Source organism: Bufo gargarizans, chromosome 4 (genome assembly GCF_014858855.1).
Source record: "Bufo gargarizans isolate SCDJY-AF-19 chromosome 4, ASM1485885v1, whole genome shotgun sequence".
NCBI lineage: Eukaryota > Metazoa > Chordata > Amphibia > Anura > Bufonidae > Bufo > Bufo gargarizans.
The window spans coordinates 245,674,663-245,688,025 of NC_058083.1; the positions used below are offsets into that span (position 1 = coordinate 245,674,663).

General features: G+C 44.6%; 1 long non-coding RNA gene across 1 annotated transcript in view; it reads right to left on the reverse strand.

The window, feature by feature from the left end:
* Window positions 1-11,694: 11,694 nt before the first annotated feature.
* Window positions 11,695-13,363, reverse strand: part of LOC122936317 — a 32,402-nt gene continuing 30,733 nt past the window's right edge. The window contains exon 3 of the long non-coding RNA XR_006388910.1: window positions 11,695-11,726. This is a non-coding gene — a long non-coding RNA (uncharacterized LOC122936317). The remainder of the gene's footprint in view (window positions 11,727-13,363) is intronic.

Consider the following 13,363-nt stretch of genomic DNA (forward strand, 5'->3'; position numbering starts at 1 on the left):
GCTCAATTTGTATTGTCGTGTCTGCGTGAATGGAGGAGAGCATGTAAACGTCACGCTTGTCTCTCCATTTCACCGCGAGCAGTTCTTCGTTACACAATGCGGCCCTCTGCCCCCTTGCAAGACGGGTAGTAACGAGCCGTTGGGGGAATCCCGCGCGACTAGTTCGCGCGGTGCCACAGGCGCCAATCCATTCTAGAAACAAATGCCTAAAGAGGGCCACACTTGTGTAGAAATTGTCCACATAAAGATGGTACCCCTTGCCGAATAAGGGTGACACCAAGTCCCAGACTGTCTTCCCACTGCTCCCCAGGTAGTCAGGGCAACCGACTGGCTCCAGGGTCTGATCTTTTCCCTCATAGATCCGAAATTTGTGGGTATAGCCTGTGGCCCTTTCACAGAGCTGATACAATTTGACCCCATACCGGTCGCGCTTGCTTGGGATGTATTGTTCGAAGCCAAGGCGCCCGGTAAAATGTATCAGGGACTCGTCTACGCAGATGTTTTGCTCTGGGGTATACAAATCTGCAAATTTCAGGTTGAAATGGTCTATGAGGGGCCGAATTTTGTGGAGCCGGTCAAAAGCAGGGTGGCCTCTGGGACGGGAGGCGGTGTTGTCGCTAAACTGCAGGAAACGCAGGATGGCCTCAAAACGTGCCCTGGACATAGCAGCAGAGAACATGGGCATGTGATGAATTGGGTTCGTGGACCAATATGACCGCAATTCATGCTTTTTAGTTAGACCCATGTTGAGGAGAAGGCCCAGAAAAGTTTTAATTTCGGAAACTTGGACTGGTTTCCACCGGAAAGGCTGGGCATAATAGCTTCCCGGGTTGGCGGTTTTTAAATTGTGTGGCATACCTGTTTGTTTGGGCCACAACTATGTCTAAGAGCTCCGCAGTCAAGAACAGCTAAAAAAATCCCAGGGCCGAACCGATCTGAGCTGTCTCAACCCGAACTCCAGACTGGGCAGTGAAAGGGAAAACTACAGGTGCGGCTGAAGTTGGGGACTGCCAATCAGGGTTTGCCAGCACCTCAGGGATTCTAGGGGCTCTACGGGTACGTCTTTGCGGTGGCTGCGACGGGGTCACTACTGCTCGTGCCACCGTACCAGCTTCAACTGCCCTTCTGGTGCTCGCCACTTCACCAGGTTGTACGGCAGTGCTGGTACTAGGTCCAGGGAGGGCTGCGCTGCTGGTGTATGCCTCACCACGTAATCCGACAGCACCAGCCCCACTCTGCTGCTCTTGAAGCGGATCCTGCGCAACCTGTGGTCTAGCGACACGGGGCCGGGTACGCCTGGTGCTATCAGGGACCTCAGCCTCCTCGTCCGAACTTTGGGTCAGAGAGCCACTGCTTTCTACAGGTTCGTATTCTGACCCGCTAGATTCATCAGATGAGGGTTCCCATTCCTCATCCGACTGAGTCAGAAGCCTGTAGGCCTCTTCAGAAGAATACCCCCTGTTTGACATTTGGGCAACTAAATTTAGGGGTATTCCCTGAGACTACCCAAGAAAAAAAGCAAGCCTGTCTTACAAAGGGGAGGCTAGCGAAGTACCGGAGGCCGCTGCGGTTGATAAAAAATATCAAAACTGATTTTTTTATCGCCGCAGCGCGTGTAATGTGAATGTGCAGTGATAAAAAATATATATATTTTGTCACTGCGGTGGGGCGGGTGTGGGCGAACGCACGTGTGGGCGACCGATCAGGCCTGATCGGGCAAACACTGCGTTTTGGGTGGAGGGAGAACTAAAGTGACACTAATACAATTATAGATCTGACCGTGATCAGTTTTGATCACTTCCAGATACTATAACCCTGGGTTCACACCTGAGCGTTTTACAGCGTGTTCAAACGCGCTGTAAAACGCTCAACACATGAAAACCAATGCTTCCCTATGGCCCTGGTTCACACTTGAGCGTTTTACAGCGCGTTTGAATGTGCTGAAAAACGCCCTACGCTGAAAAAAGTTCTTGAGCTTCTTTGGGGCGTTTTGTCTCGCGTTCCCATACATAGACTTTTGGGAACGCGCGACAATGGGCGTTCGCTTGTCTCTGTATGCGCGATTGCAAACGCCGGTACAATCGCGCATACAGAGTGCTCCATCGCGAACGCACAGGTGTGAACCCAGCCTAAAAGTACAAATGCTGATTAGCGATACGCTAATCAGCGAATCAGTGACTGCGGTGCGGTGGGCTGGGCGCTAACCGATCCCTAAACTACCTAACCAAGGGGCCTAAACTATCCTAAAACCTAACGGTCAATACCAGTGAAAAAAAAAAGTGACAGTTTGCACTGATCACTTTTTTCCTTTCACTAGTGATTGACAGGGGCGATCAAAGGGGTGATCAAAGGGTTAATTGGGGTGCAGGGGGTGATCTGGGGCTAAGTATGTACTGTTGGTGCTACTCACTGTGAAGCCTGCTCCTCTGCTGGATCCAACCGACGAAAAGGACCAGCAGAGGAGCAGGGCAGCCATATAACAGATCATATTTACTAATATGATCTGTTATCTGGCTTCTCATTGGATTTTTTAAAAATCATCAGCTTGCCAGCCGCGATCATTGGCTGGCAAGCTGATGACGCGACCCCCCTTGACGAAATGCCGGCCCAAACTGCGCATGCGTGACTCTGCGCAGCGCTGCTGCCTCCGGACCGCACATCTGCGTTAGGCGGTCCGGAGGCGGTTAAAGAGGACCTTTCATGGGTCCAAACATTATGAAATAAGTAGGGGGTAGTGTAGGCATGTAAGATCACTTACTAACTTATCTATCTGGCGCTCCGTTTCCCCGCTGTGCTCCCCTTTTACTTTTCCCTCCTGGTATAGAAATGAATATCATCGGTACAAGGAGGAGGAGACGGCCCTGTTTCTCAATGAGCGTCTCCTTCTCCTTGGCTGTAGTGCGGTCCAATGACAGCAGAGAATGTCACAGCCAGGGAGAAGGTGAACTTTTTTAATCTTCAAGTAATTGAAAATACATGTACACCACATTCTTCCTGTAGCTTTTATTTATAAATCTTATTGCTTTACAATAATCCAACAGACACAATAGCATTAATCATTCAGTCATATGTGCTGATGGTGTAACAGGAACTGTTTGCTTTAACTAATCCCTTCCTGTTAAAGGGGTTGTCCCACGGAAAATATTCTACAGTTTTCAAACCAGCACCTGGATCTGAATACTTTTGTAATTGCATGTAATTAAACATTTAGCCTAGCCACTGAGTTATTCAATAAAATGTATCTGTATAGCGCCACCTGGTGTTTGTTTTTTCTTATTTCTTTGACCTGCTCACTGAGAAGGCCGCACATGCTCAGTTTCATCCTTCAACTGCCTCCTGAGCTGTGATAGGGAGAGCATGGGCACGCTCCCTGAGCTGCAGCTGAAAAAACACTCCCCTTGAGCTGCCAACTTGATATAAATCTAGCAGAGCAATGAATGGGGAGATCACTGGAACCATGTGAGGTACAGGGCTGGTTGTAGTTTTGTTAGAAAGAGGTTGTTATGTACTATAGGATGTCTGATTTTCATTTTTTACATTAGTCATAGGATAACTCCTTTAAAGGGAACCTGTCACCAGTTTTATGGTGTCCTAACTAAGGACAACATAAATAAGTGACTGATTCTCTTAGCAAAATGCTGGGTCACTTTCTTTAATTGACCCAGTCAATCTGCCAACATCTTGTATTGAAAAGCTCCAGCTCATAATGATGAGTCCTGAATATTCATGAGCTCCTGACTCTCCCCGCCTACCTGCTGCTGATTGACAGTTTTTTTTTCATATGAATCAGCAGCAGGTGGGCAGGGGAGTGGCTATAGATCTAAATTAAAAATAAAAACGCTGGACTCAAATCAGCTCATTAGCATGCGGCATGTGGCATCTTTGTATATTATGAGGTAACCATCTGTCACACCAGTAAGTGAATACAGTCGTGGCCAAAAGTTTTGAGAATTACATAAATATTGGAAATTGGAAAAGTTTCTGCTTAAGTTTTTATAATAGCAATTTGCATATACTCCAGAATGTTATGAAGAGTGATCAGATGAATTGCATAGTCCTTCTTTGCCATGAAAATTAACTTAATCCCAAAAAAAACTTTCCACTGTATTTCATTGCTGTCATTAAAGGACCTGCTGAGATCATTTCAGTAATAGTCTTGCTAACTCAGGTGAGAATTTTGACGAGCACAAGGCTGGAGATCATTATGTCAGGCTGATTGGGTTAAAATGGCAGACTTGACCTGTTAAAAGGAGGGTGATGCTTGAAATCATTGTTCTTCCATTGTTAACCCCTTCACGACTGCAATCTGTATATATACATGATAGCTGCACATACCCCGTGCAGCTACCACGTATATATACGTTCTGGCAGCTCTTTAATCCAAGCGCTGCAAAGCGCTTGGATTAAAGCTTCTGCCCCTGCCCTGTATGCTGTCACGGACAGCATACAGTGCAGTAATGCCGGCAAGGGACCAATCAGAGTGGCCCCTTGCCGGCAATCGATCCGATTGGTTAGTCTGTGCAGACTAACTAATCGGATCGCTGTGTGAAAAAAATGCCGGTTTCAGGCTCTGATCTGCGGTCTGCAGATCAGAGCCTGAAATCGGTAATGTGTCCTGAAGCCCCCGTGCCCCCTTGAATCCCCCGATCTGTGCCCCGTTCTTGTCCTGCCCCCCCCGATGCGGTCCGCCCCCTCCTGCCCCGACCTGCGCCCCCTTCTTGTCCATCATCTTCTCCTGCTACTTCCTCCCGATGCGGTCCGCCCCTTCCTGCAGCCACTTCCTGTAAGTAATGAAATGCTGCCCCGCTCTCCTCTCCCCAGTTTCCAGCGATGCCCCGTCCCCTGCCCCCGATGCGGTCCCCCTTCTGTGTGTGATGGCGGCGGCTCCATTCCTGAGCCGCCGCCATCAGCAGCGTGTGTCAGCTCTATGCTGACACTGCTGTAACCCCATAGATGCCGCAGTAGCGGCATCCATAGGGTTAATAGAGGGAGAGGGCTCCCTCTCTCTCAACCATCAGGGCTGCTGCGATCGCAGCGCCTGATGGTTGCCATGGCAACCGGACGCTTTGCAAAGGCGTCCGGTTGCCATGGTATAGGCGTCCAGTGCTGCCACCTACAGGCATCTGATTGTATTATACTTTGCAATGCAAGAGCATTGCAAAGTATAGTACAACCATCAGCCCCACTGGATCTTCAAGATCCAAGAGGGAACTGATAAAAAGAAAAAAAAAAGTGAAAATAATAAAAGTAAAAATAAATAAATAAAAATGTAAAAAATAAATTTCCTTTTCCTATAAAAAAACAAAACAAAAAAAAACACACATATTAGGTGTCACCGCGTCCGTAACGACCATCTCTATAAATATATCACATCATCAACACCGTCCAATAAACACCATAAAAAATAAAAACGGTGTAAAAAAATAAGCCATTTTTGTCACCTTACATCACAAAAAGTGCAACACCAAGCGATCAAAAAAGGCGTATATACCCCAAAATAGTACCAATCAAACCGTTACCTAATCCCGCAAAAAATTAGCCCATATTTAAGACAATCGCCCAAAAAATAAAAAGCTATGGCTCTCAGACTATGGAGACACTAAAACATCATTTGTTTGGTTTCAGAAATGCTATTATTGTGTAAAACTTAAATAAATAAGAAACGGTATACATATTGGGTATTGCCACGTCCGTAACGATCTGCTCTATAAAACTGTCACATGACTTAACCCCTCAGATGAACACTGTTAAAAAAAAAAAAAAAACTGTTCCAAAACAGCCAATTTTTGGCCACCTTGTCCCATAAAGTGTAATAATGAATGATCAAAAAAATCCTATGTACCCAAAAATGGTACCAATAAAAACCTCAACTCTTTCTGCAAAAAATGAGCCCCTGCACAAGACGATCGGTAGAAAAATAAAAAACATATGGCGTTCAGAAAACCAATCCAGCAAAATCTGCCTTCCAAAAACCGTATGGCATTCCTTTCCTTCTGCGCCCTGCCGTGTGCCCGTACAGCAGTTTACGACCACATGTGGGGTGTTTCTGTAAACCGCAGAATCAGAGTAATAAATATTGAGTTTTGTTTGGCTGTTAACCCTTAATGTGTTAAAGAATTTTTTTTTATAAAATAGAAAATCTGCTAAAAAAGTGAAATCTAGAAATTTCATCTCCATTTTCCTTTAATTCTTGTGGAACACCTAAAGGGTTAATAACGTTTGTAAAATTGGTTTTAAGTAACTTGAGGGGTGTAGTTTCCATAATTGGGTCATTTATGGGGGTATACACTATGTAAGCCCCACAAAGTGACTTCAGACCTGAACTAGTCCTTAAAAAGTGGGTTTTGGAAATTTTCTTAAAAATTTTAAGAATTGCTTCTAAACTTCTAAGCCTTGTAATGTCCTAAAAAAATAAAATAACATTTCCAAAATGATGCCAACATAAAGTAGACATATGGGGAATGTTATGTAATAAATATTTTATGAGGTATCACTTTCTGTTTTCGAAGCAGAGAAATTGAAGTTTAGAAAATTGCAAATTTTTACAATTTTTTGGTAAATATGGGATTTTTTCATAAATAAAGGTGATATATATTGACTCAAATTTATGACTGTCATGAAGTACAATGTGTCACGAGAAAACAATCTCAGAATGGCGTGGATAAGTAAAAGTGTTCCAAAGCTATTACCACATAAAGTGACGCATGTCAGATTTGTAAATTTTGACCTGGACATTGGGGCATCAATGACCCTTGGTCATGAAAGGGTTAACCATGGTGACCTGCAAAGAAACGCGTGCAGCCATCATTGCGTTGCATAAAAATGGCTTCACAGGCAAGGATATTGTGGCTACTAAGATTGCACCTCAATCAACAATTTATAGGATCATCAAGAACCTCAAGGAAAGAGGTTCAATTCTTATTAAGTAGGCTTCAGGGCGTCCAAGAAAGTCCAGCAAGCGCCAGGATGGTCTCCTAAAGAGGATTTAGCTGCGGGGTCGGAGTGCCACCAGTGCAGAGCTTGCTCAGGAATGGCAGCAGGCATGTGTGAGCGCATCTGCACGCACAGTGAGGCGAAGACTTTTGGAAGATGGCCTGGTGTCAAGAAGGGCAGCAAAGAAGCCACTTCTCTCCAGAAAAACCATCAGGGACAGATTGATCTTCTGCAGAAAATATGGTGAATGGAGTGCTAAGGACTGGGGCAAAGTCATATTCTCCGATGAAGCCTCTTTTTGATTGTTTGGGGCATCAGGAAAAAGGCTTGTCCGGAGAAGAAAAGGTGAGCGCTACCATCAGTCCTATGTCATGCCAACAGTAAAGCATCCTGAGACCATTCATGTGTGGGGTTGCTTCTCATCCAAGGGAGTGGGCTCACTCACAATTTTGCCCAAAAACACAGCCATGAATAAAGAATGGTACCAAAACACCCTCCAACAGCAACTTCTTCCAATAATCCAACAACAGTTTGGTGAAGAACAATGCATTTTCCAGCACAATGGAGCACCATGCCATAAGGCAAAAGTGATAACTAAGTGGCTCGGGGACCAAAACATTGACATTTTGGGTCCATGGCCTGGAAACTCCCCAGATCTTAATCCCATTGAGAACTTGTGGTCAATCCTCAAGAGGCGGGTGGACAAACAAAAACCCACTAATTCTGACAAACTCCAAGAAGTGATTATGAAAGAATGGGTTGCTATCAATCAGCAATTGGCCCAGAAGCTGATTGAGAGCATGCCCTGTCGAATTGCAAAGGTCCTGAAAAAGAAGGACCAACACTGCAAATACTGACTCTTTGCATAAATGTCATGTAATTGTCGATAAAAGCCTTTGAAACGTATGAAGTGCGTGTAATTATATTTCACTACATCACAGAAACAACTGAAACAAAGATCTAAAAGCAGTTTAGCAGCAAACTTTGTGAAAACTAATATTTGTTTCATTCTCAAAACTTTTGACCACGACTGTACATCTAAGGTACTTTTTAGTAGTTAATGATTGCATATAATTCGGTTATAATCAAATATCCACATGACAGGTTCCCTTAGAGTCAGACGTTCCTGGTAAGTAAAAATTTGTTACTGTTGTAGCCATTGACAACAAGGAAGATCGTAGATGAAAATGCCATATACAGGCCTTTGAGCTTAAAGAGGTTTTCAGGGCTCCTAATATTGATGACCTATACTTGGGATAGGTTATTGTTATGAAGCTGATGTGGATCCGCTGTTTCATTTGAACAGATTTGAAGATATTCGTAAGGGCATTATCTACATAGGCCCCTGGTCTTCAATCTTTAACCTCTATAAAAGGATCTGGACTGTTCTGCAGGGTAACCACCAGGCTGCTACTTGTTGGAGTCTATGTTCAAGTGACAGCTGAATCACAGGTCTCAAGAGTCACACTAGTGCGGAACACCGAGGCATCAGACAAAACTGTAGTTAGGAGTAGGCTGAGGTCAGGACAGGCAGAGTTTGTGTGATCTAAAAAACAGTCTGAATGGGCAGCTTAGGATTAAAACAGGAAGAGGTCAGGTCAAGTCAAAATCCAGGAAACAGGCAGAAAACTGTTTAGGGGCAGATGAACATAATCAGCACACCTTTGCAGGAATTGGCTTACTGGGACCTATTTCTCAGGCACCTTTCCACAGGGTAAGGAGCCCTAAGTACCCCTGGGTGACCAGCAATTGGCCAAGGAAGATTACGGTGTGTGAGCTGGCCCCTTTTTATCACACATGTGTACCCTATGGGCAGCGCTGGCAGGCAGCAGCCTGAATGAAGAGGGCAGAAAGCTACGGCTGGTCCAAGTTGTTGGAACACAGGAGCATATGATGGTGGATGTGCCTGTTAGGGAGAGTGGAGCAGCAGTGGCCCTAACAGCCATCAATATCTGATCAGTGAGGGTCTGACATTCAGCACCCTCACCAACCAACTTTTCCCTGCAGCCACACTTTGAACAGAGCACAGCTCCATTCAGGGCCGTCTTTAATATTGATTGGACCCTGGGCAAAAATTTACTTGGGCCCCCTGGATCCCGCCTTCCCACACCTTAGCATGCAATCACGCCCTCCACCACAACACACACACAAAAAATCCACACATCTGGTAGAGTCCAGTGAATGACTGTAAATACTTCCAGTTCTGAAGACTCCAGCGGCTCAGGATCAGTGCTCTGGGCTGGAAGTGGGCACCGCTCTGCAGAAAGGAGACCAGGGCTCGGCTCACCCTAGTGTTACAGTGCACCCCAGCACCCCACAGTATGCAGTATAGCACCCTATAGTATACAGCACCACACAGTATGCAGTTTAGCACCCCACACTATACAGTACCCCACAGTATATAGTAGAGCAGTATAGCAGCCCACAGTATACAGCGCCTCACGGTATACAACACCTCACTGTATACAGCACCCCAAACTATACACGATACAGCCCCCCACACTATACAGTACAGCAGTATAGCACTCCCCCCCCACTGTACAGGCCCCCCCACACTATACAGGCCCCCCACAGTATACATTTAAACCTATAAATGCTGCTATAAAAACAACCATAGAATGCCCAGTAGAAATATAAATACTTTATTAGATCATCAATGGATCACCAAAATTCATAAAATATTTTTTACACAGATATGCTATGGAGAATAATCAGCAAAACAGACTGGAAACAATAGTCCCCCCCGTCGGTGCCTCAAACACCCACCAAGCAGATGAAAAACATGTCAGTGTGATGTGCAGTGAGGTGATTCACCAGTAGAGAGTGTCAGTAAACATCCACTACAAGTGTCTGTGATATTCAACTCACTGCACAACCCAGGGAGAGGTTATAGTGTGAAAAAATACAGCAAAAAATGATGATACAATGGAGCACAAAGTCACATGACATTCATCAGATACATCTAGATGCAGTCTGCCCATATACAATAAATCAAGGATACCAGGCTGTACAATCAAACTCCCACACAAAAGATATCCACTGGGGACGTGAACATACCCACAGACATGATGGAGGGTGGAAGCACCGAACACAGGGCTGGAAGGAACCCCCACAGTATACAGCCCACCACACAGTATACAGGCCCCCACACAGTATACAGCCCACCACACAATATACAGCCCATTACACAATATATAGCCCACCACACAATATACAGCCCACCACACAATATACAGCCCATTACACAATATATAGCCCACCACACAATATACAGCCCACCACACAGTATACAGCCCACCACACAGTATACAGCACCCCACTATACAGTAGTTTACAGTATATTAACATAACAGCCCCTGTCACCTTTTTCTGATGTAATCTTCACACAAAAAAGCTCCACAGTTAACTTCTGCAACACTCCACAGGACCTGTGATGACCTCATAGCCATGTGACCAGTAATTGCTAGGTTACTGGTCACATGGTAATGATGTCATTGAGGTCCTAGAGCAAAACTCATTAAGGTCCTAGAATTAAGATCATTAACACAGTACGATCATGATGCCTGTGTAGCCGACAGCCTGACACCCGGGGCAGTAGCTAGCAGGGCTCAAGAGGCAGCTGCCTTGGGCCCCCCCGGAGCAACTGGGCCCAGGGCAGCTGCCCCTTGGTAAAGACGGCCCTGGCTCCATTAGAAGTGTAGTGGACACTCTGGGTTAATGCAGCTCAGCTTCCAATTTGATGGGATGTTGAGGACCTGTCCTTAAGATAGGATCAACCATAGGAGCCCTGAATACCCACAGGATGACTCAATGTACAATAGATGATGGACACAGCTCACCTCCTTCACCTCCCAGCACAGTGACCTCTGTACAGGTCACAATGCATGCATAGAAGACAAGTCATCTAAGGTTGCTTTCAAACAGTCAGTGTTTGGTCAGTGATTTCCGTCAGTGATTTCAGTCAGTGATTGTAAACCAAGACCAGGTATAGGCCAAAAACACAGAACAAGTGAAAATCTTTCCATTATACCTTATCTCTGTGTAGTTTCTGCTCCTGATTTTGGCTCACAATCATTGATGGAAACCACTGACCAGAATACTGACACTTGAAAGTGGTTTAAGGCTATATACTTAGCAGCATGTGAAAAGTATCCTTTTGTCATTGGGGGTCCCGTAGTGCCAATTGTATTGTGCAGTTGACTGTGTTTTTTTTTAAATCAGCTGCATGCAAAAAAAGCACATGTACTTTTTTAAATGGCACCAAGGGGCAGGCTTGCGCAATTGTATGGGTGTGCGGTTGCATATATTTTGGCATACACACAGCAGGACCAATTTAAATACTCCTGTCAGAAGTACCACTTGCAGTGAATTTAGTCTTAGACCCTTTTTACATCATGTACGGAGGATTCATTTCCAGTACGTCTTTTTAGATGAAAAGGATCAGAGCAAAACTCAAGGGAAAAGGGAAACATCTCCTAAAGAAATATGAGATTGTTTCTCCACTCCCTTGAGTTGAGCTCCTATCTTCCTAATAACCTAAAAAAAGACATATAGGAAAATGTATCTCTCATATGTAATGTAAAAGGGGCTTTACTTTGACACAAATTTCATGGAGGTGCTTCCGATGATGAGTTATAGTAAAGTTGTGACTGTCAGTAAAAAAAAATCTACCACGGCACTCTATAGCTGCTTTGAGCTTCTTATTTTATTTCATTTCATTAATTATTTTCTTATCCATCCAAAAATTAGCCACTGGCCAACGTTTCGGTCTAGTCTTAGATCTTGTTCACGGCCTGGTATATAGACAAGTGAATATTAGAACAGTATATACAAAATGGGAAAGGTTACTTCATAGGTGATGTATTATATAGTAGACAATGTGCTATACGGTATAACATGATTGAGAAGAATATATATATCTTTTAGAGGAAATACGCAACAAACCAAAATTATACATGATTATACATTCGGATAATCTGGCAATATGTTAACAGCATAGTCTGACAATAGAGAGTAAGAGTAGTATAGATTAGGAGGGTGAGATAATCATCCCATGTAGAGATGGCAGGATATACGTAGGATATCTGTGGAATCCAAACAATACAGTATTAGGCCTCATGCACACGACCGTATTTTGTTTCCATGTCCGTTACGTTTTTTTTGCGGATAGGATGCGGACCCATTCATTTAAATGGGTCCGCAAAAAATGCGGTCTGCACAGCGTGTACTGTCCATCAAAAAAAATTGTGCATGCGGACAGGGATAGGCATTATTACAATGGATCCGCAAAAAAAACGGATCCGCAAAAAAAACAGATGCCATACGGAAAGTCATCCTTTTTTTGCGGATCCGCAATTTGCGGACCGCAAAACACATACGGTCGTGTGCATGTAGCATTAGATAAAAGAGTAATCCTATCGTATGAGTAACAAAGTTCATGTTTATCAATCAGTTCCTGAGAAAGCAAGGTTAGTAGCAGTATAAATATAACTGAGGCATAATATATAGGCAGACCACTTGAATGTAAAGATAGTATAGATATGATAGACATGGTAAACCTAGATCTCTAAGGCTACTTTCACACTAGCGTTCGATCGGATCCGTTCTGAACGGATCCGCTCATAATAATGCAGACGGAGGCTCCGTTCAGAACGGATCCGTCTGCATTATTTTAGCATATAACAGCTAAGTGTGAAAATAGCCTAGTACGGATCCGTCCAGACTTTCAATGTAAAGTCAATGGGGGACGGATCCGCCTGAATATTGAGCCATATTGTGGCATCTTCAAACGGATCCGTCCCCATTGACTTACATTGTAAGTCTGGACGGATCCGCACGCCTCCGCACGGCCAGGCGGACACCCGAACGCTGCAAGCAGCGTTCAGCTGTCCGCCTGTCCGTGCGGAGGCGAGCGGAGCGGAGGCTGAACGCCACCAGACTGATGCAGTCTGAGCGGATCCGCTCCATTCAGACTGCATCAGGGCTGGACGGCTGCGTTCGGGTCCGCTCGTGAGCTCCTTCAAACGGAGCTCACGAGCGGACCGACGAACGCTAGTGTGAAAGTAGCCTTAGGGGGACACATAGCACCGCCCACTCTCTAACAAGGAGTGCCGCTCAATCCTTTTCCTTAAAAAAATCTATGACGTGTAGGTGTAAAGAGTGTTGCAATTTCTAAGGGTGTTACACATTAAACTACATTCCTTATATTTGTTGAAAACCAAAGCATGAATTTACTTGCCAAAATTTCTCCATATTAAAAAAGCATTCCAAGAATTGTTAATCTTTCGAATGATTATTATGGGAACTAAAATTACATCTCATTCCGGTTGCTCAGGTTTTCACAACCGGTTTCAATATTATGCAAACATTAAAACTATACAATGAAGTTATGTTCAGCTTTGGTGAATGTACACTTATATTTTGCAAATGA